Source organism: Podarcis gaigeae, assembly GCF_964106915.1.
Source record: "Podarcis gaigeae genome assembly, chromosome: 7".
Classification (NCBI taxonomy): Eukaryota; Metazoa; Chordata; class Lepidosauria; order Squamata; family Lacertidae; genus Podarcis; species Podarcis gaigeae.
This window is the reverse complement of record NC_139683.1, coordinates 47,728,859-47,752,628: the sequence shown is the minus strand read 5'-3', so window position 1 is coordinate 47,752,628 and position 23,770 is coordinate 47,728,859. Positions and strand designations below refer to the sequence as shown.

Sequence of the window (23,770 nt, the reverse complement as noted above, 5' to 3'; positions counted from 1 at the left end):
ACTAAAATAGCACAGGCTTTTGTAAGGTAGTTAGGGCGTTTTTTTCTTTTTGGTTGTGGAGGGCTAGGTGGTGGCTGAATGTTCAAACAGGAGTTAAGAAAGACGCATGGCTGGTGAGCTCTTAGTAATATTTGCATTCATTTATTCCCCAGAAGCACAAAAGAAATAGGAAAAGGTTGTGTGCTTAGTGTATTGGTCTGTAACCTTCCCAAGTCTTGATAAACAAAGGCTGGTAACATAACAGTAACCCTGAGACTTAGGTCATGGGATTTGCACAGAGATCCATCCAATTTTCCTAGTGTTCAGAGATGTGATTGAAGAAAGCAGAGTACTAGTGTTAGATCAGATCAGCTCTCATGGGTTCAACAAACCTATATTACTGAAGCACCACAGGAGCCAATCAATTGAGGCAATTGTGTTATGGAAACAACTATTCCATAAATATAATGGGCTTTATCCAGTTAAGGCATACTTGGAGTAGCCTGCCTAAGGAAAAAACAACAACTTATGTTAGCAATCTCCATTAATTTCAATAGTTATACTCTGATAGCAGCTAACTTTGGATGCAACCCCATATCTTTAGGTAGTGGTCATCAGATGCATGTAGTCGGTTTTGGTTGATATTGCAAACATCAAGCGTAGGAAAAGAAAGTGGTCCCTGGTTGCAAAAGGATTTCTTTCTCATTGAGAACCAGTTATTTCTTGTTCCTTGCCATATGGCAAGTTACATTACTATGTTAGTAATATTTCATGATGGTATGTCTTTGAATGGTTATGAGTTTTATAGCAATTGCAGTGGAAGCTACAAAACAGTTGGATATACATATACTGCTGGAGTTGCCAAGTGATGAAGATTGTGTGACTGTACCCTATCATGAAAGTATCTCAGTTTACTTTACCAGCACTAATCTTCAAGGCACAGTAAGCAGTAGTTCTGCTCATCTTTTCATGGCTAAGCTATTACTTTGGTTTTCTAATTTTATCAGATATAAAGTAAAATATGGACATCCTACAAGTAATTTCTTTTCTCCCCCTCCCCGCCACCCCAACAACATGGGGGTGGGAGTTTATCAGACTATAATGATTTTCTACACAGGCATATTGCCTCTGACAGTGGAGATTAAGCATAGTGATTTTGGTTAGTAGCCACTGATAGCCAAATGTCCCATGAACTAGTCTACTCCTGTTTTAAAGCTATCCAGATTGCTAGCCATCCCTGCATCTTGTCAGAGTTAATGCCATCATTTAACTATGTGCTGGGTGAAAGACTTTGTTTTGTCTGTCCTGAGTCTTCCAACATTCAGCTTTCCTGGATGTTCCTGAGTTGCACTATTATATTTGTATAACAGCACTACAATATTGTAGATTATGTCAACTGGATCACCTCTATCTATATGCTTGTCACACTCTCAGAGGACTCTAATAGGTTAGTGGCTATTTATTTCATGTTACAGTTAAGAGTCTTAGAATGGTTTTATCTTCCTGTTCACCTAGCCCCCTAGAACTGGTGATTGTAGCATCTGGTAAACCAATGGAATGAAAATATCACACACAAAAAAGTTTTCATCTAGATTGTGACTGCTTATTGAAATCTCCTAGGGTCATATCAGTTTCAAAGGGAACATCAATTGTGTTTCAAAGAAAACCCAGAGACAAATTGAAATAAAAGATCTCTTATCAGAGACATAGATGGCTTTATTTAGATAATGTGCTGAAAACTGGAGATTAGTGCCACCTTCTGGAAACAGAGTGGAAACTAGGATAATAATTCATCATATACTAATGTTTCAAGAATGGCATTGGAATGACATTTCTAATATCTTCAATATATACAGACAGTCTCTACACTTCCATTTCATTTGCAATGAAGTTACCAATCCATTTTTTCAGTGGTGGAAAATTTAAGTTGAGATTGAGGGTTGATGGACTATCTAGTGAGAATTTAAAAATAACTGAAACTGGTAGAGAATTGTTTACAGCCAACTAGTAAGCCAAACTGGCTACATATCTCTAGAATATCAGTAAAGTTTCTTAAAAGCCTGTTAAGAGGGTTACCTTCAAACTACAGGCCCATTAGTTTGATGAATAATGCGTCAAATTTTATGCAAAGCAACAAATATTTTACAAAAGAATGGGCCCTGGAATATGACATATTTCTGAAAGGACAGTTTTCAGACTGTCTGTTTCACTATTGATCACAACTTTGTACTCGTAGAAAATTATGAGTATGTCAGGAACTCCAAATTTTATGTTGCATTTATTGACCTTATGGAGCCCTTGAATGCCATAGACAAAGAAGAACTTTAGAATAAACTTGTATCTACAAATTTAGATTTCAGACTGTTGGTGCCACTTTAAAAATGTATATGCCAATACCAGGGGGTAGGGGGAATAAGTTAACCTTTAGATGTTTCCTATCTAAAGCAATTCATATTATTTGTGAGGCTAAGCAAGCCTGGTGTGTGTGTGTGTGGGGGGTGTAACCGCTATTAGTAAATGAAATTCAATCCCTTCTTTTGTGCTGACATCTTAGAACTTTTCTATCCAATTTGGTTTATATAGACTGCATGATGCATTGGCACCAGTAGTCCCATTGGTGCCCATTGGGAGTGGTGGGACAGAAGAGCCAATAGCGAAAGGAGACAGAGCCAACTAGTTCTAGTTTTGTCTCCATCCTTCTCTCTGCTGAGTTCTACAAGGGCAATGCTGAGACTGGATATAAGTAAGAAGGTGGGAGGAGCACCTGCCTGAGGACAGGATGAGGTCAGTGGGGATATTATTACCTGGTGATAAGCACCATCAAATTCATTAGGACTTACTTCTGAAAAGATGTGGTTAGGATTATGTTTTCACTGTTTCCCATATCTTACCTGCTACATATTTCTTTAACTCTACTCCCCACTTATCACAATAGTTGTTTCACCAGTTGTTAATACCTGTTAATATATTGTATATCTTAGATGTCAATATCCCCTTTTCTTGCTTAATCAGTTTCTCGAAACATTACCCCTTAAATTGTTCTTTCTCAATTTATTCTGAAACCCGTTTCCTTAATTGAAAAATAAACTGCTATAATCAAAATCTGTGATTACCTCTCCTTTCATTTAATTCTTGATATGAATAAATTTCTCCTCTCTAATTAGATGCTTCCATCTTACTAATTGTATTTGCTCTCAAATAATAATAATAATTTTTTATTTATACCCCACCCTCCCCAGCCAAGGCCGGGCTCAGAGCGGCTTACAAGCAATAATAAAAACAAGATGAATGATTACAAACTTAAAAACAAAAATAAAACACAACAATTAAAATAATGGAACATTAAAATATTAAAATGTAGCCTCATCGCAGGAGGAGAAGGAAAAGAAAGGGAAAAGAGAGAGAGAAAGAGAGAGAGAGAGAGAGAGAGAGAGGGAATCAAACTGGCTCCAAGCCAAAGGCCAGGCGGAACAACTCTGTCTTACAGGCCCTGCGGAAAGAAATCAGATCCTGCAGGGCCCTGGTCTCATGAGGCAGAGCGTTCCACCAGGCCGGAGCCAGAGTTGAAAAGGCCCTGGCTCTGGTTGAAGCCAATCTAACTTCCTTAGGGCCCGGGACCACTAGGGTGTTGTTATTTATGGACCTTGAGGCTCTCCGTGGGGCATACCAGGAGAGGCGGTCCCGGAGGTACGAGGGTCCTAGGCCGTGAAGGGCTTTAAAGGTCAAAAGCAGCACCTTAAATCTGACCCTGTACTCCACCGGGAGCCAGTGCAGCTTGAAAAGCACTGGGTGAATATGCTCCCATGGCAGAGACCCCGTGAGGAGCCTCGCTGCAGCATTCTGTACCCGCTGGAGTTTCTGGGACAGCTTCAAGGGCAGCCCCGCATAGAGCGAATTACAGTAGTCAAGCCTGGAGATGACCGTCGCATGGATCACTGTGGCCAAGTCAGGGCGGGAAAGGTAAGGGACCAACTGCTTGATGCGGCGAAGGTGGAAAAATGTCGCCTTGGCTGTTGCTGTAACCTGCGCCTCCATGGAAAGGGAGGCGTCAAGGATTACACCCAAACTCTTAACGGAAGGCAATGGCACTAATTGGGCCCCCGCAAGAGAAGGGAGTTGGTCCCTCATCCCCATGCCATCCCGACCTAGCCATAGCACCTCTGTCTTCGAAGGATTTAGTTTCAATCGGCTCCCACGAAACCATCCAGCCACAGCTTCCAAGCATCTGGTCAATGTGTTTGGGGCCGAGTCGGTGTGGCCATCCATCAGCAGATAGAGCTGAGTGTCATCAGCATATTGGTGACAGTCCAGCCCAAAGCTCCGGATAATCTGGGCAAGGGGGCGCATAAAGATGTTAAAAAGCATCGGGGAGAGAATTGCGCCCTGCGGCACTCCACACACCAAGGAGTGGCGCGACGACATTTCCCTCCCTAGTGCCACCCTCTGTCCCCGACCAGAGATAAAAGAGCACAACCAGTTACGGGCTATGCCCTGTATCCCCACGTCTGCGAGGCGGTGGTCCAGAAGATCATGATCGACCATGTCAAAGGCTGCTGACAAATCTAAAAGGATCAGCAGTCCTGACCCACCTCGATCCAGTTGTCTACGGAGATCGTCGGTTAAGGCAACCAGAGCCGTCTCCGTCCCAAAACCAGGACGGAAACCGGACTGAAATGGATCTAATGCCGATGTTTCCTCCAGAAACCTACCAAGCTGCTCAGCAACCGCTCTCTCAATTACCTTACCCAGGTATGGAAGATTTGAAACTGGGCGGTAATTGGATAGGTCTAAGGGATCTAATGAAGTTTTTTTTAAGAGTGGACACACCACTGCCTCCTTCAGTTCCCCTGGGAATGTCCCCGTGTCAAGGGACAAATTGATAATTTCAACCAGAGGGGTCCGCGCAACATCTGGACACTCCCTAATCAGCCAAGACGGGCACGGATCAAGGAGGCAGGTGGTGGGCCTACTAACTTGGAGGAATCTATCCACATCAGTAGGGAGTATCCGATCGAAATGGTCCAACACTGGACCTGAAGTCATTCGAGGGGCCTCCAGTTCAGTCACTGTATCTAAATTGGCAGGGAGGTCACGGCGGAGCAATAGGACTTTATCCGCAAAAAAACTTGCGAATGCCTCACAGCTGTGGGTCGAATTTGTGCTTAAATTTGATTGTCCTCCTAAGGACGTTATTGACCTAATTATTCTAAAAAGTTGTGCCGGGCGAGAGCTAGCGGATACAATGGAAGCTGCAAAGTAAGATTTCTTAGCAGCTTTCATAGCCATCTCATAGGCTTTCATAAGCGTCCTATAAGATGTTCTTGAGGCTCCGTCACGAGTCCGTCGCCATACTCACTCTAGCCGTCTGAGATCCCGCTTCATTTTCCGGAGCTCCTCAGTAAACCAAGGGGCCCGGTTTCGACGGGGTCGCAGAGGGCGCTTAGGTGCAATTTCATCAATGGCTGCCAAGAGCCGGTTATTCCAGTCCTCAACAAGGTCATCTAATGAGTCGCCAGGAGGAGCAGGGTTCCGCAAGGCTTGTCGGAATCTATCAGGATCCATCAGTTTTCGCGGACGAGCCCAAATAGGTTCGCCACCCGAGCCAGGGAGGAGCGGGAAGTCAATCTTGGCTTTCAGAGCGTAGTGATCAGACCATGGCACTTCCACAGCAGGGAGCATGATCACATCTATGCCAGCCCCAAAGATCAGATCCAGTGTGTGGCCTGCTTGATGGGTAGGGCCCAAAACAACCTGGGAGAGCCCTAGTGTTGCCATGGAAGTCACTAGGTCCAGAGCCTGTGAGGAGGGAGCGGCATCAGCATGGACATTGAAGTCTCCCAAAACCAGTAGGTTTGGGAACTTCAAGGCCCAGCCTGCCACCACCTCCAGCAGGTCTGACAGAGTGGCTGCAGGTGTGCTGGGTGGCAATTAAAAATGAATTGCCTTAAAAAATCAGACGCTAGCATCTAGACAGGGGTGCTAATTTGAATAAAATATTTGCAGGGGGAGCAGGTAAATCAATCACACAACCATGGCACATGCACACCATTTGAATGGTGACGGCAATCAATTTTGGAGGCACCTGGCCCCCTCAAATATTTTAGTGGGGGGCAGGCTGAATGGACCTCATCCTGTAGAGTTGGCTCCTATGTATCTGGGACTTTGAGAAAAGTAATATCCAATATTCTGTTAAGATGAGAAGATTTCTAGATGGACTAAGCCTAAAGGAGAGAAAGCTTTTGGTAACACCTTTGACAGTGGCTCAGAAGAAGAAACAACGCCTTTGAGAAATGGGTTGGACACTACACTGAAAGAGGATGGAATTGTTCACCCACAGAGTGAGGGCAATATGTGAATGAATTGGTTGTGGTCACATTCATAACCAAATTAGGAAGCATTGCTCTCAGACTTCATTGGCTTTTATTTTTGTCTCATGGTTTTGTTACATGGACAAATCAATTAAATATATAGCATTATGACAATATCACATTCACTACAATGATACATTTTCAGCTGGGATTCAAGAAAGGGAATGATGTTCTAAAGAGACCAAGCAGGCATTCCTTGTTGTTGTTTAGTTGTGTCTGACTCTTCGTGACTCCATGGAACAGAGCACGCCAGGCACTCCTGTCTTCCACTGCCTCCCACAGTTTGGTCAGACTCATGTTTGTAGCTTCGAGAACGCTGTCCAACCATCTCGTCCTCTGTCGTCCCCTTCTTCTTGTGCCCTCAATCTTTCCCAACATCAGGGTCTTTTCCAGGGAGTCTTCTCTTCTCATGAGGTGGCCAAAGTATTGGAGCCTCAGCTTCACGATCTGTCCTTCCAGTGAGCACTCAGGGCTGATTTCCTTCAGAATGGAGAGTCCATGGGACTCTCAAGAGTCTCCTCCAGCACCATAATTCAAAGGCATCAATTCTTTGGTGATCAGCCTTCTTTATGGTCCAGCTCTCACTTCCATACATCAAGAGACCAAGCAGGCATTCCTATTTCTCTCAAATACTATTTGGTTAGGTTAAGTATATGGTGATGTGGAACACATTACTAGTAAAGAAAATTAACATCATAGGATGCCCAGTTTCAAGAAACCTCATGGTGTTCATTCTTTCTGATTTTGAGGCAACTGGGTATTCCAAGTTCCTGCCTGTTTGGTTCTTTTATGGTTTGATTCTCAAGGTTTACTCTCAGTGGACACATTGAAATGAATTAATATAACTAAGTTAGGTCTATTAATTTAAATAACTTAGTTACATACCACTCATTGTATGGAACAGATATATTGAGGTGAGGAAAGAGGAACTAATGAATTCTTGGATTTGGATTTGAAAGTGATGAGAACCTTGGATAAAAATGCCAATAATGACTATCAGACAGAAGTAGGGAAGACAACTTTGGGTAGAAGTCAGAGTTTATAGACTAAAAAAGTAATTTAGTATATTTCACATTTTGTATTTAATCTTACCTAGTTATATCCTCCAATGACAACCTATTCATTGAAATTCAAGTTGCACAGAGCCCAGAACAGGAATGGAATAGCAGAATGCTCACACAAATAACAAATAATAGTGATACCTTAGATCCTAAATCTTAGGAGCTGACAATCAGATGATCATGTTCCCCAATTAGAATTCTGGAATAATTCTGTTTTATTTCCTGCCTGTTTTGTTGAATTTGACTGGGTTAGAGCATATTGAAGTTCCTCGAAGCTGATTGATTATCCACACAATTTTGACTTTAGAGAATGAGCTTAGTGTTTCTGAAAGTGGAGCCAGTGCAGAGTGTGTGCCTAAGAAGCCTTTTGGGCTTTGACTGAGATAAAATGATGATTGCTTAGAAAGTCATTAGCTTCTTGCTGGTTTTGTTACTCTTTGCACAGCTTTACAGTTTCATCTGCTTGACAGAGCTGAATAAAAAACACACCAATCCTGACAATTTGTAGGTGTCTTGGGAATTGCAGAGCATGCTACTGAAACATTTCATTTCAATGGCTTACCACAACAATTGATAAAAGTGAAACTTCAACTGAATATGAGTGATGGAACAGAGATATAGCTAATACTTGGAGTAGATAAATGAATAGACCCATGTTACTCGTGTTCATTATCTTCAGTGGGTTTACTTTGAGTAGGAGTAACATTGGATACAGCTTTCATTTTATTTATTTATTGCATTTATATACCACCTTTATCTTCCAAGGATCTCAAGGTGGCATAGATGGTTCTCCTCCTCCTCCCCTTTTCATCCTCACAACAATCCTATGAGATAGGCTAGGCTATGAGATAGTGACTGGTTCAAGGTCACTCAGTGCACTTCATGGCTGAATAGGGATTCAAACTCTGTGGTCTCCCAGGTCCTATTCCAGCACTCCAGCCATTACACCAGACTGGCTCTCAGCTTCTAGTTTCAAAGGAAGTGTTATAGATTGTCTTGAAAAATGAATACAATGTATATGATGTTTAGCACCTGGAAACAAATTGAGAAATTTATTAAATATAGAGCAATATGCATATAAGCAGTGGGGACAGCATGAGGAAGAACAACTACTGATGTAACTTATTTATTTATTTATTTATTTGTATGACCTTCATTATTTTCATTGAAAATGAAGCAAAATGAATAAGGTAAAAGGTAAAGGGACCCCTGATCATTAGGTCCAGTCGTGGCCGCCTCTGGGGTTGCAGCGCTCATCTCGCTTTATTGGCCGAGGGAGCCGGCGTACAGCTTCCAGGTCATGTGGTCAGCATGACTAAGCCCCTTCTGGCGAACCAGAGCAACACAAGGAAACGCCGTTTACCTTCCCGCTGGTACCTATTTATCTACTTGAACTTTGTCTTGCTTTCGAACTGCTAGGTTGGCAGGAGCAGGGACTGAGCAACGGGAGCTCACCCTGTCGCGGGGATTCGAACCGCTGACCTTCTGATCAGCAAGTCCTAGGCTCTGTGGTTTAACGCACAGCGCCATAAGAATTTAGTCAGTAATCACTTGCCTATCAAACTGTTTAGCCAAAATAATTTCTTCAACTGACCACAATTATTTAGGGCCTCATTATCAATAAGAACCAAGTTTATTCCTTTGGTGAATGAGACCTGCGAGAACAAGCATGTAATGAGTTTGTGGCACTGGTTCCACTTAAAGGAAATATAGTTAAAAGTGTGCATTCAGGCAAAAGTATGCACATGAATGTTCACTCTTTATTCCCATTGCCGTATCTGTTGTGTGTACAGATACTTCGGTTTGTAAAACGTAGGTCCAAACATGGTTATAAACAATTCCATGAATCTTTGGCTTCATTTCCAGCTTGTTCTTTTTTGGTTTTATTTGATTTTACGCATTTAGTTATATGTTATTCAAATGAATTAATGCAGGATTACATCAGTCAATCAGAATAGATGTTTTGGTCGATTTTGTTACAGCTCATACTGAATGATATAGCCAATTTGGTAATAATGTATATAGCGAGGACTTATTAGTTTACGTATTGTCCGGTAAGGGGATGGAAGAGAGAGGTGTAGAATTGCTTTTATAATTGCCTGACATGTGGCATCCTCAAGATTTATGTCTATCATAGCTAGAATTAATAATAATAATAATACAGTAATAGTAATCTATTTCTACCCCAGCTTCCACCAGAATATTAAAATACTATGATTCATCAAATATTTACAGCTTCCCTAAACAGGACTGCCTTCAGGTGTCTTCTAAAAGTCAGATAGTTGTTTGTTTCTTTGACGTCTGATGGGAGGGCATTCCACAGGGTGAGCACCACTACCCAGAAGGCCCTCTGCCTGGTTCCCTGTGACTTCGCTTCTCGCAGTGAGGGAACCACAGAAGGCCCTCAGCACTGGACCTCATTGTCCAGGCAGAACAATGGGGGTGGAGATGCTCCTTCAGAATATGGAGTTCCATGATTCTTTAGTCTGAGAGCTCCTAGTTGTGTTATGTTAGAGGTGGCCATTTGCTCTACTGCTTCATTGAATCACTTCTGTCTAGCTATGGGATTCTTGTTTGATAGCACAAATTTGGGGTGGTGTCACTGAATTTGGTAACAAATGAAAAAAAAAAACACATGGCTTTACAGACTACAGTTGTGGATTTCATTTTCTTGCTGCAAACAACTTTCTTCCTTATCCGTAAAGATAATAGTGCTAAAGAAAAGTAGAAGTATTCTGGTTTGTACTGTAGTTTCTTCTCTATGCTCATATGCTGCTTTATACCTCAGAGGTGTTTTAATTTACTGTAGTTTGTGGATTTTGTGCCTGAATGCTGTTGACTAAGTAGGTTAGTTTATTACACTGAGCCTACTTCACTGATTTTACAGAATTAAAAGGGCCTCCTTTTTGTATGATGTTTAAAAATATTACATACTAGCCTGACTGTAAGATTTGTAGGATATCCTTTCAAGGAACACAAAAGCGATGATTGTGTCCATGCATTTTCAATAAATATTCAGCTGAAATTCTGAGTATATAATTGATCATTGCATGCAAAAGTTGTGGATCAGTTTGGAGTCTGAGCTGGAAAATGTCATTAGTATTTCACTTGTTTGATGTAGGAAACTATGACTGCCATGCCACGAAGCATTTATTCCACTGCATTAGAGATGAACAAATGCTTCAATGTAATGAAGACAATACTAGCTTTTGACCTTTTTGAAAATGAAAGACCTGAAAAGTTTGCGAAGAGCAATTGTATGTGTAGAACAAGTAAGTGAGGTTTATTCTGTGATTAACATCACAATCCTATACAGTGGTACTTCAGGTTACATACGCTTCAGGTTACATATGCTTCAGGTTACAGACTCTGCAAACCCAGAAATAGTGCTTCAGGTTAAGAACTTTGCTTCAGGATGAGAACAGAAATCATGCTCCAGTGGCGCAGAGGCCCCATTAGCTAAAGTGGTGCTTCAGGTTAAAAACAGTTTCAGGTTAAGAACGGACCTCCAGAATGAATAAAGTACTTCACCCGAGGTACCACTGTACCTTTTCTTATCCTGAAGCAAAGTTCTTAACCTGAAGCATATCTGTACATATCTACTTAGTTCATTAGGATATGAAACTAGATTAGTATGCATAGGATTGCAGTTTTAAGATATATGCAAGAGTAAACATTTCTGAAGAGGCTCCTATAGTTTACATGCATTTTTCTATAGCTTTGAGAACCTAAAAACATAACAACACCCAAGCTGGCCAGAGAACATGTCAGGATAGGGATTGAATGAATGAATGGTGTGTGTACTATGGATCAGGATAGTTCTCAGATCTGTCTCCAAAATTCTAAAAAGAACTTGTTGCATAGCAACACAAGCAGACTGACAATCTAATAGCTGTTATGAGGTCTGTTTGAAGAATTCCCTGTAGTGGTTCTCTCCAGACAGCAAATGTATGCAGCATGTTGCAAAGGGCGCAAGACATTTTCTCCAAGCCATCTCTTACCTTTGTGGGGTGTTTCAAGTGGAACAGCTACCATAAGTACTTTAATTATGCCACCATGGATATACCTGTGCTAGGAAGAACAAGAAAAGGTATGCAGGGTAGAACGAAGTTAGCAAATGCATATCATATTTTGGATAGGAAAAGGCACCAAAATATGTTGAAATAGATGTTTCAAATAACACATAGAATCATAGAGTTGGAAGGTAGGTACCCAAGGGTCTTCTAGTCCAACCCTGCATGATGTCCCTGCATATAGAACAGCAAAGTAATGCTGACAAATCTTAACCATATAGCAGAGAACATGGCTGCAAATTTTTAAGAATGTGCCTTATTTGTGGAGCATAGAGCTCCAGAAGCCCTAATCTTGCTGTGGAATGGTGCAATCCTTAGCGCCCATTCTAACACTGTGGAGCATGTTTTGCTACCTGGTATAGTGCAGCGCTACATGCTAGGAAACAGCCTGGATGATGGCTAGAGTGACTTTCTCCTTCAAGTCCTCAAAGTATCAGAAGTCTGCTCCATAGTAACACAGGGCAGAGGTTTTTGTTGTGGCTTCCCCTGTTCTGTGCAACAGCATTCCTGTTGAGGTACAGCACATGGCCACTATCTTCTCTTTCTGAAAACAACTGAAGACTTTATTTGTCTCAACAAGCTTTTCCCAACTGGATGCAAAGGCTTCTGCCTTAGTTGTATTGCTTATAAACCATTTTGAGTTATTTTTGTATTGTTTTAAAAACTATTTTTAGCTGCTTTTATTATACGTTTTGTAAATCATTTTGGTACATACAAAAGGGAATTCATAAATAATAACTCTCCTACATTGACACGTGTGGGATACTCACATTGGCATTTTCTTGTGTACTCAGTCTGTACTTAGCAACAAGCAGCTAATTGGCCTCTTGAACTGAAGTGCGTAATGAACATGCTCTTCCGATCATGCCTGTTGCTTGCACTTCTCAGAAAGGGCAACATGGAAATAGTAAAGAGCTGCTAAGAAAAGGGATTAAGGGGAGTATTTTTTTCTGTGGGATAGTAAAAAAAAAAAGTCAAACTGTTAAGTACTTAAGAGTACTGAGAGAAATGTGAAACTTCTCTAGGAAAAATAGTGTCCCAGATCATTTTTTTTTAATTTTAAAAATCATTTTATATCTTGTCAACTTTTAAAATAAACAAATAAATAAAATTAAGGTGCCCAAAATATCTCCCTGTCTATCAAACAGGAAAGCTGCATAGATAAGTAGTTAGTGTAAATGTTAATGAACATATGATGAAGATGACTTACAAACTTTAAAAATGTTTGTGAAATCCTTAGCTCCCCTAAAAATACCCAAAATATGATTATAGTAGGGTTTCATAAACTTGGGTCTCCAGCTGTTTTTGACTACAACTCCCATCATCCCTAGCTAGCAGGACCAGTGGTCAGGGATGATGGGAATTGTAGCCCAAAAACAACTGGAGACCCAAACTTGGGAAATCCTGTTCTATAGTTTCATGATGCGACATAAGAAACAGATAGAAATCACATTGAGAGCCAATTTATCAGTCACAGCCAAATGCTTATATACACATTTTATTTACTCATGGGCTTTTCATATGAGCACTGTGGACACTAGATGTATTTTTTTTAAAGCTTTTAAAAAAGCATTTTCAGAACTTTTTAAAATATGTGTGTAGATTCCACCTGCATCTGTAGGAAGAGAGCTCATGTAGTATCTAAACTTATGTAAGCAAGGGATGCTTGAAATACAGACTTCTACATTCATGAAAATTGCATTAGTTCTATTCTCATGTTTCATTAAATCCACATAATGTGGATTTAAAATTGTGAATTGCTCAGGGGACACAGTTGATTAGGTGCTATAGAAATGCCAAAATATTTTCTTATGTTATATTCATTAATGTATGATATTGTGGAGAAACAAATTCAAAAGTGGGCCTAAGAACTGATTTGGATGGATGCTGTCTCTCCAGACGTGCATTTTCAGGATGGGGGCGCATGGAGAGTGTCTCTCAGTTTCATGTCAGATTTGCATGTGACTGCTGGGTCATGATGTGTTTGGGAAAAAAGGCAGGAGAGAGATTGAATGATTTAATTTTTATTATTATTATTATTATTAGATGATAGTTAATAAAAAAAATATTCACCATCAGATCCCAGTTATATTTTTAGATATAAGTGTAGAGAAACATGCTTGAATCTACAGGTGCTTATGTGTAAACAGAGGACAATTCTGTTATCAGAAAGTGTTCATTATATTCTCAGATCATTCCTGCTTCAATCTCCTATCTCTCAAACCTCATGAACTGATTTATTTTTAAGACACAGGAAGAGGGGTGGGGAACATTTGGACCTCCAGATATTCTCATCTATCAGCTTCATAGGGGAGTGGGAGCTGATGTCCAGTAACATCTGGAGGGCCAGAGGTCCCCTGCCCCCATTTGGGAAGCTTCCCAAAGCTTCTGTAGTTTATCAAATTACTTTTGGTCAAAGAACAAGTTACGAGTTTTAGCAGATTATCAGATAACCAAGGCAGGTGTTATGTGAAGTCACCAATAGTTACTAGGGTGGGTAAATAATCCTCCACATCCAGTATTGTTTCCAGATTGGACTAGGAATCAGAAGATAAATCCCTGTTTTGTTCTGGGGGAAAGTGGAAGGGACAGCAATCCAGAGTCTTATTGCAATATAGATATTGTGCATTCATTAGTAGACCAGCTCTCTTCTCACACCCTTCCACCAGCTTTGAACTAACATCTAGCCTGATGAAGTGTTTTGGTGGACTCAGAAGTTACCAAAGTAAAGTTATTTATTTGCCTGCAGAGGACTGGCAAACAATGCCCTGAGAGATAACATAATCATTCCTGAAATAAGTGGCAGTGCTTTGTCCCAGAGCATTCCTGCTCCTTGACACCACTGTAGAGCACACATCCATGCTACATCTCATTGTCATTTGGAAGATCTTCCAAACCTTAGAAATAATTTTGAAGGAGGATGTGCAGTGCATTGCAACAGGAAGGGAAGGGTGAGAAAGGCCTATCCTATGAGCAGAGCTTCAATTATGGAAGTTAGGGATCCATATCATTGGGTTGTATCCGGCTAAGTTATATTTGCAGTAGATGCACTGAAATCAAATGACCTAAAGTAGGCTACAACCCAACCTTCCTTTGCTCCAGCTTGTGGGTGGTGGGTTGCAGCGGAGAGGGTGTTGCCCCTCCACCCATCCCTATTAGCCTCTACTTGAAGTGAGTGGGTACACTGAGCCAGCCCTAGATCTGCTGCATCCTGAGTCAGTCCACACAGTGCCAGCTCTAGGTGGGCCCAGGAATTTGCTACCTACCACCCTGGCTGGCATGGACAATGGGGCTGCAGATATGGTGGTTTCACCACTGGGTAAAGCCAGGATAGGTTCGCATTGTCCTGCCCATCATGTCCATTCATTTAAGTGGGTATACTCTGAGTAGAGCTAACATTTTGCACAGCCTGGTATTTATATTTTAGATACACCCCTTCAATAAGTTAATTGAGTAACTAGATTCTAGTTAATACTAATAGATTGTATTATATAATAGTACTATATAAAACTAATAGATTGGACTCACGGTTCCTTTCCAACAATATAATTGTCTCTCATTTATCTTCTCTTATGTCTCTGCCAATAGCTTTCATAATGGTTTTTTGCATTTGTCATGTTCTGTGGAAGCAGCATTCTTTGGAAGAATGGTGGCCTTCGTTTTGTTTTCTGAGGCAGTCAGTCAGCATGTCCTGTTAACTTGTTTGAGGTCTCATTTATACTGTTTCAGCACTTTCAAACAATCAGCCCTGTAGCCTGGGTATTACATTCTATGGTAATGTTGAGTTCAAAGTTGCATTGACAGCAGCAGAGCACAATGCTTAAAACCCTTAATCATGTTTTACTTTTAATTGGTTACCAAATCCAATCAGTTTCCAGAATAGTTTAAAACAAATTGTCAGTTTACACAAATAAATTGGAAGGGTAAAAACTGCCATAGCGATAATAAGTATACCTGTTTTAAAATTCCACTGAAGTCAGTTGATTTATATGTAGAAAAGCACCCTGATAAAATGGAAAAATAAGTTGGCATTTAACAATTTTCTGTTTCATGGCGTAATGTCCTTGCCTGCCCAAGCAGTATGATAATCGGGAAATATAAACATACAAAGATAAATCTATCTGCAGTGCAGACATAATAAAAGGACCTTAAAGGAAGGACGCTGATTATGCCCAAGTGTAATATTCAAAACTGCTACATACAATTCTGATTGTTTTCAGAGGTTACCATGATTGTTATTCAGTATAAATGTAGCACAAAACTGGTGTGCGTGTTTTAATTTAACATTTTTAATATATCTTAAATTGCTTTTTATTTATTTTTTCTCCATAAATCTGATAGTTCAACTTAGATATCCCTTCAAAAGTGCTCTGAATTCAGGAACTATTCTTTTGGGGTCTTTAGACTATTTTTCGAGACCTCAGGTTTCTAGGCATATGAAGTATTTATTAAACATGTGCAGCCATGTTCTTCCTAAAAATCCACTTTCTCACTCCATAAACAATAATCTGAGTCTTCAATGCAGGAATTATGTGACATATTCCTATTTGGTAAAATGTCCCTGAATTAATCCATGTTACTTCAACTGTTGTAATATTTGTCTGATAGTAAATAATTTCCCAACAAAATGCAGAAATGTCCATTAGGATTTTGGTAGATGGGCAGTAGGAAATTTGCTTCTCTGTGGAGGTAAACAAATAAAGCAGCTCAACTGTACTTGCCTTTTAAAGTCCTGTAAAACAATTCTGCAAAGTTAGGTACTCCTAAAACTCACTGGTTTTTTTAGCAGACTTGACTTTAGTCAAGCATTTAATTATAGTTGCCTGAGTTTTATACAATTTTCACCTCCTACCTAGCAATAAAATTTTCTTTTTCTAATTAAGCACAATTAAGCAAAATTTCTCGTTTTGTGCTCTGAAAGCTCTGGAATGTAATATAACTGCTTGAAGTAGAAGCTTGATCTGAAATTCTCCTGTCCAATGGAACAAAACAGGGATGTGAAATCTTGCTGCAGTTCATAGCTAAGCATCACCATTGTCACATTCCAGGTGCTACATTTTTCTGGAAGAGACTAGATAAAAATGTTACCAATCTTAAAAGAAGAGGGTGCCTTTTTATAGTTTTTGGTATAATTATTTAAGTAATACACTGTCTAAAGCAATGAAAGATGCATTATAGTTCCACTAATTTAGGATAATTTATTGCACATAAATTTATTGCAGTTTCAGAAGAGTACATAATCCATGCATATAAATGAAGCAAAGAAAGAGTACACATTAGATCTCATTAATTACTCAACAGCTCCTGTATTGTCTTCTGCCTTCTCAGTAAAGATCAAAACAAGAATGGTTACTGTGTTAAGTTGCACCCAATAATTACATGTTTTGGGGAACAACCATCAGACCCTTAACAAACTACAGCTCCTGGAATTCTTTGGGGAAAGGCACGGCTGCTTAAAGTGGTAGGACAGCACTTTAAAAGTATGCTATGAATGTGTCCAAGGTCTGAGATGAATCTGCAAAATTCTCAAAATTGTACAAGCCAGATTCCACACCACTCATCTTACAGTAAGAAAGAGCACAATCTCCCTTCTCCCTCATAAAGGATTATTGTGGGAAAATGAATTTTGAAAGGCTGAATCCATGCTAGAAGGGTTAGTGTGTCTGTAAATTCCATCCTCTAGTCAAAAGGAGTAAAAGGTATAGCTGATTTTTTATTATTCTAATAATAATGGGGGAGCACAGATCTTCATTTTAGAAAGAGTGGTACCGATTGAAGCAGAGAGAGTATTGAGAATATAACAGGTTACTTACTTGCTTACATAGTTACTTAAAACACAGATACAAGGTGAACCTTGAGAACTGTGCACATCCCTAATAGTAAACTACAAATAAGATATTGAGGGAATTTAACTAAGTTGAGCAGAGAGGCAGGTAAATACTATTACTAAATAGAAATAAATTCAGGGGTCACCACACCTGTTTTCATTGTGGGAGCATAGGATACAATCCTATGTAAGCTTACTTGGAAGTAGGCCTTATTGAACTCAATTGGCGTTACTTCTGAATGCACTATACGGTTGTAGTATCAGACTTGAAACAGCTGAACAATAGTAAAGAAACAAATACTTCTGAACATGTGCATATACAACCACTGAGTCATCACAGACAGTCCAGTCTCCATGTAATATTAGCTAGAAGACTGCCAAGTTTTGAATGACAGAAGTTTTTAACTTGGTAAAATAATTAATATTTATGCATGAAATTATGTATTCTTCAAAGGCTAAGTTTAGTGGGAATTACTTCTGAGTAAATATTGCCATGTAAGTTTTGCAGCCTTAGTAACTCCCCAGCTCCATCCCTATTCTGATATCTTATTAGAAGGGTAATTGAGGACAGTTGATTGAAGACTACTGCTCAGCTAAGATTCAGTAAGAATAATATGGAAAAAAGCAGCCAATTATTATAAGTCTGTGGTACAAATCAATAGGTCATGCTCATCTGGAACATTATGTTCAGACCAGTGATCTCATCTCTTAAAAAGGAAAAGGGAAGGAATGAAATTCAGAAGAGGAGAACAAAGGTAAGATTGTTTACCCCAGCAAGGAGACTGTATACATAGGTAAAGTGAATATGCTGTTCTCTCTACTTGAAATAGAAGAACCAGGAATGTGTCATGCCTTCAACAATAAGAAAGTATTATATTCTTAACCACTTTGTAAGCCCAGATGGGCTGGAATCCAAAGGGACACATGTGGTGTACCATGCATGCCTATCCTCATTAATTAATATAAATTTATACCTTTATAATACCAATTTATAAGCACAATATATTCCAAAAATGGATCACTTTTATATAAGCCTTTTGTTTCTTGCCTGCTGTGAGGAGCAGGAGCTGACCAGGGGCAGCTTAGCAATAAAACACCCAGTGTCAGTGAAGTTAACGCTTTATTCAGAGAAAGCAAAACAGCACAGACCTAGTGATGGCAGGGCAGCAACTCTTTCCAGTAGGTCTTGCTCAAATGAGGCAGTTGTGAGGACTGAAGATCCCCAGCTTCCCGCTCTCTAAGGTTCTTCTCTGGGTTCCTTCCCCAGCAGCCTAAGACTCCATCATCTTGTTTCTCTTTGCTCCGCCCTCTTCATTTATCTTCGTGTTCTTGGAGACCAGGCAGGAGGGGAGCTGGTCACAGCAAGAGAGGCAGACTCCCTGGCTTCTTCAGCAGGCTGACTCATCTCTGTCTCTTGCCCACCCCCACCCTCCTGCCCCTGAGTCTGAACTACTCTCTAGCCTTTTTCCTTTCCTTTCCTCCATGTTTTGAGTTCATTTTTTAAAAATGAGAATCCAGTATGTATGCACTAGTTCCTTAGAGGAAGGGGAAAATACCGATATAAATAATGGCACTGATATACTTGGTTCAGAGGTCTCATTGACAGTACTTTGCAATCCAAAGTAGTGTGATGACTAGAATTGTGTGCTAGGAGTTGGCATACCCATGATTCAAATCTCACTAGGTGGCCTTTGGCAAAACCTTAAGTAATAGTTACAAAACTTACAAGGTGGTTGTTAGGATTACTGAGATCATACATGCATAGTATTTCCAATGCAAAAAACTCAATACCTGACATTCTAACCAGTCAGTCCCCAGAGAAGATACATTCATATGGAATTGGGGGTTTAATTACCAGAAATAATACAACCTCTACAGAGTTGGGCAGATAGAGTATACTTGTTGCACAAATATATCCCATTCCATTACATTCCTGGGACCATTTTTACTAGTATAAGACCTGCAGGTCTTTTGTAAGGTGCATTTTTTGTAAGCAGCGTTTGCCACTTTCTACTTCAGGGTGGTCCCCCTGGTTTGAGGAGCTTGGAGCTATATGCACCGGGAATGAGACACTCCAGTGTTAGCACAGGAGTGAGAACAGACTACAACTCCCATCATTCCTTACTACTGGCTCTGTTGGCTACGGTTGATGGGAGTTGGAGTCCAACAACATCGGGCCACAGGATCCCCATCCCTGCTCTGCATATTCCATCTTCTATATGAAGGGCATCCAGGCACTGTAAGGTTTGTAGCTGAGCTACAGCCAAGTCTTGATCTTGGCTTACTGGTTGTGATTTGAGGGAGACAAAAACCCATGAGTCAAGGTTCACACTTAAAGCTACGCCAGACCATGGCTTAGCTCCTGGTAATGCAACAGCCGCAGAACCAGGGAAGAAGTTAAAGCTGCTGCTGTGATTTTTGCTCAAGTAATCACAAACTTTATCATTCATGCTGAGCTATGGTTTTGACAGCGTTGTGTGTCAATTGGGACACTAAAACTAACAGGTTTCTACTAATTTGGCCAGTAGCAGGCTGAGCTATGAAGTAGCAAGTCCCCAGTTTGAATCTTGCTTCTGCCAGTTTCATAATGTGGTTTCAGACAATCCATTTTGGCTGTAGCTTTTCCACCGGCAATAAGTTCTAAGGATTATAGCAAGATCAGGTATGTAAAATGCTTTGAGCACTCTGTAGTGCACTGTAATGCTAAGTGTTACATGTGACATCCTTATCATACTTACATAAACGTAAGTTGCGCTGAAACCAATGTGACCTACTTCCAAGGAAAAGGATGCTAGTAGTGCTGAAGTGCTAGTATTTCTTATTACTGTAGACATGCCACTAGATTGTTGACTTGTGTCAAGCCAGCTTCTGATCTTATTCTTTTTAACTGCAATTGTGTTATTGCACCATTGACGTTTGGGTGTGTTTGGTTCAGGAGATGTGGCCAAAATTAGCTGGATCTTGTAAATCCAGACATCTGCATTGCTGATGAAGAAAAGTGCATTTGGTGGGTTGTTTTTAGCATATGGTCTTTCTTTTTTGTTTACTGGAAGGTTAGTTTTTTTCCTCTGCTCGTCGTCTTCTTTTTTTAAAGAGCTGGCAGGATCTTGCTTCTCTTTTCCGTTTTCGGGGGTCTGGGGAGGCGTCTGCCTAATTCTGATTTGCTGAAAAACGCAGAGGGCTCGTCCTGGGTTGAGCCTCGCTGTGCTTGCTGCTGCTGCTGCTGACGCGTGGCTCTTGCTGCTGCAGCTGCTGCACGTCCTTGTGACGTGCTGGAAGCCGACTTGGATCCCGAGTCCCGGCTCTTCCTCTCCTCGCAGCGCTCTTTTTGACAAGGTACACAGACCTCTGAGTCTTTGCGGTTGCTCGTTATTCCCGTGGTGTTTTGCGCGCGTTCCTTCTGCAAAGCGGCTCTGGGAAGGAGGGGAGGGAAAGGGGGCTCTCGAAGGCCTTCGCCTTCTGCTCCGATTGATTTAAGTCTCCCGTGAATCGTGATGCATGTTCTAGAAGCCATTTTTAAGTTAACAGTTGTCCGTGGTTGAACATTTCGCATGCACTCGGCCTGCAGAAGGGCGCCAAGCCGGGGCTGCGGGGTGGGCAGCTGCTCTCCTGGCGCTTCCTCCCTGGCGAGGAGCTGGCAGGCAGGAAAGCCGCTTCCCCGCGCCCCGAGCGAGGGGCTGCTTTGTGGCCTTGGCCCCTGGTGGTGCCCCTGGTTTGAGGAGCTTGGAGATCTGAGTTAGGCGGGGAACTCGCTGCCTGCTGCATTTGCTAGCGCCGGCCAAGGTCTCCCTGCTGATTTAGGGAAATGAATGGGGGTGGGAGGAAGGGCGCTGCCGGGGGGGGGGGGCAGGCAGCAGAATAAAGCAGTAACAAGGAATGGCCTGGGGCTTAAGTCGGAAAGGCACGGTCTGCCTTGGAAGCCGGGGAAAGGTATGCCTAGGCTGCAGCTGGGCGCCGGCGGAATGGCCGGGGCTCGGTGCGCGCGCGCGCGGGTGGAGCATTTGCAATCTGCGCGTGAGTTGACTTTGCTGCGACGGGGTGGCTGTGGCTCTGCAGTGCCTCCTCCTCCGGAGTTGCCTGGGGCTTAGGAATTCTGGAAGAAGGGAGTCTGGGGCGGCTGGGGCAGGGCGCTGTCGTCTGGGCTTAAGACGAGCGAGAAGGGTTGCGGTGAGCTGGCGGAAAAGGGCGCTTGCATCGGGCTCAACGAGCATAGCAAAAACCTGCAGAAACCGAGCCCAGGTACCAAGAAGCTTTTGTCCTTCCTGCCTGCGCTGCCCTTCCGTTTCACCGTGAGAGCTGGCTGCTTGGGGCTGCCTTGCTTACCTTCCTCAGCATTGCCCGTCCTAAGAAGCGCGCAGCTGGATCAGGCCAGAGGCCCATCTAGTATCCAGCATCGGGCCGTCCCTGTGGCCATCCAGATGGTGCCTTTCCATGGGGCTTCGTGGCCTTGCCCCCTTTCTGTACAGCCTTTGATTTGACTCCTAGGAGATAGGATGTCCTGCTTGTCATACGCCTTCCGCCCCCACTACGCCTTCTCTTGGTGCCCAGGCGCAGCCGTGGGCATCTTCTCAAGGTTGCCCCCTTCGCCCACCATGACTGGCCGTTTCCATTTCTTCCAGTATGGCAATATTGACCTTCCTGGCTGTGGTACTCTTTTATTGAGTAACGTTAGGGAACTGAAAGGTGGAGGGACGTGGATGTGATGTGAGGTAAATAAACACCCTCCCCACAAAAAAAACCACAAAACTTATCTAAACTTCGGTGGTGGTGGTTATGAAGCAGTTTTCGCAGCAGGATGGCGTCCCAAAGTAGGGGAAGTGGCAACATTCCCCTCCCTTTCAACGCCATGTGGTCTGATGTAGCAGGTATCCTTCTGGGCAGACTTTTTGCTGAGCACAACATCGTGCATCCCTTTTCCTTGCTTACCTGCTGGGCCTCCTTCAACTTTGGGCGGTTAACTCCTTTGCAGAGTCTGCCGCAGGCACGGGGAAAGAAGCTTCCGCCCTCAGCCCGTGCCTGAGAACTGGCCTTGGCATCGTGTTATGTCTCGCCCCGCCTCGTCCGTGGGTTCCTGCCTGTTCCTTCTCTCCCCTCCCTCCTTCCCCACTTCGCCTCTCCCCAGCTCGTGGCTTCTGCAATGCGGTGGGTGTGGTTATATAGTAAATTGTAGCTCTGGACCTCTGCAGTGGAAGCGCTGTCTCCTCCTGCTCTCTCTCTTTTGCATTCCCAATCCCAAGGTTCCCTATGGCTGCATGTCTCTCGGCTGCAGAGTTGAGCTTAAAGTTGGGGAAGAAGAAGCTGCTGAGAGCTTAAACGGAAAGATCGAGGGAAACAGCTGGTATTAATCAGACGTGTGCGATGGGGGAGGAAAAAGAGAGGCGCTCGGAGAGGGCTAGTTGAGTCGGGAATCAAGCGGAGCGCTTAAGGCGCTTAAATCGCGGGTTAGGGTTGGAAGTGTTACTTTCCTCGTTCCTAAGTGCTACTTTGAAAGAATGACTCAGTAGCTGATCACCACCGCTTACCTGACCGCAAAGTGGGGTGAATTCTACAGCCTGTGATTATGAAGATCCTCTTGATGCCAAGGGTTTGAGGACGGTGTAATGCATAGTATAGTAGCAAGTAGAGAGAAGGGTTGGTATTTAAAGGGTGTGGTTCAGTTGTCAAACTTTGTCGAGCATTTAAACCTGGTTTCATGTCCTATCTTTGAGCATGTGGTTGAAACTTGCAAGGAAGCTTGTTCTTGTTAAAAGATGTTAAAGATATCAACTGGGATGGATTTTATTTTAAAATGCTTAAAAAATATTATTTCAATAATTTTTAAAAGTTACATATGCGATTTTTTTCCCTGTAGGTTGCTTTGTTACCTTCTATAAAACATGTTGAATGTTGTTTGAATAGTGATTTTAGCTGATGTATAGTTAATATAGCTTAAATTTGTATTCAGAGGACTAATTTAGTCCTCTTCACATCAGTTTCATTGCAACTGAAAGCACATTTATTCTTGTTCTGAAAAAAGTAGCTTTGACTTTACCCTAGAGAAGTTTCATATTCAGTTGTTACTTAAAATATACATTTTTAAAAGAGGACTGGGATGAATCAAGGTGTGTACATGTAGGCAGCCTGATCTATTAAGTCTCATTGAAGTGTTTGGGACTTATTTCTGAGCAAAAATGTATAAGATTAGTTGCTGGTTCCCTAGGTTTATACGTGAGTTATCAAACTTTATTGGTGGTTTTTAATGTATAAAAATGCACTTTTAACACTTGTCACTCTGTTCTATGTTGTTCTGTTTTACATAGGCTAAAAGGGAAATACTATGTTCTGCAAACTCAACTTCCCCAGATTCCTTTATTTAAAATGTATCATTGCATTTCAGTGTGATATTGGTACTCTGCTAGTAGTGATATTACAGAGCAGCCTTTTACATTCCATGAAAAAGTAAGCCTAGTTGGTTTAATGGGA

The 23,770-nt window shown here is 41.8% G+C and overlaps 1 protein-coding gene across 17 annotated transcripts in view; it reads left to right on the top strand.

Annotated features, from left to right (window-relative positions):
• Positions 1–23,770, top strand: part of EPB41L3 (erythrocyte membrane protein band 4.1 like 3) — a 130,336-nt gene that overhangs the window by 24,585 nt on the left and 81,981 nt on the right. For 5 of the 17 annotated variants that reach the window (XM_083748310.1, XM_083748317.1, XM_083748316.1 and 2 more), the window contains exon 1: positions 20,482–20,644. The exons of the other annotated variants lie outside the window; for them this stretch is intronic. The gene's annotated coding sequence lies outside the window, so the exon portion shown is untranslated. Of the gene's footprint in view, positions 1–20,481; positions 20,645–23,770 lie in introns of those variants that run through there. 17 annotated transcript variants of the gene reach the window in all.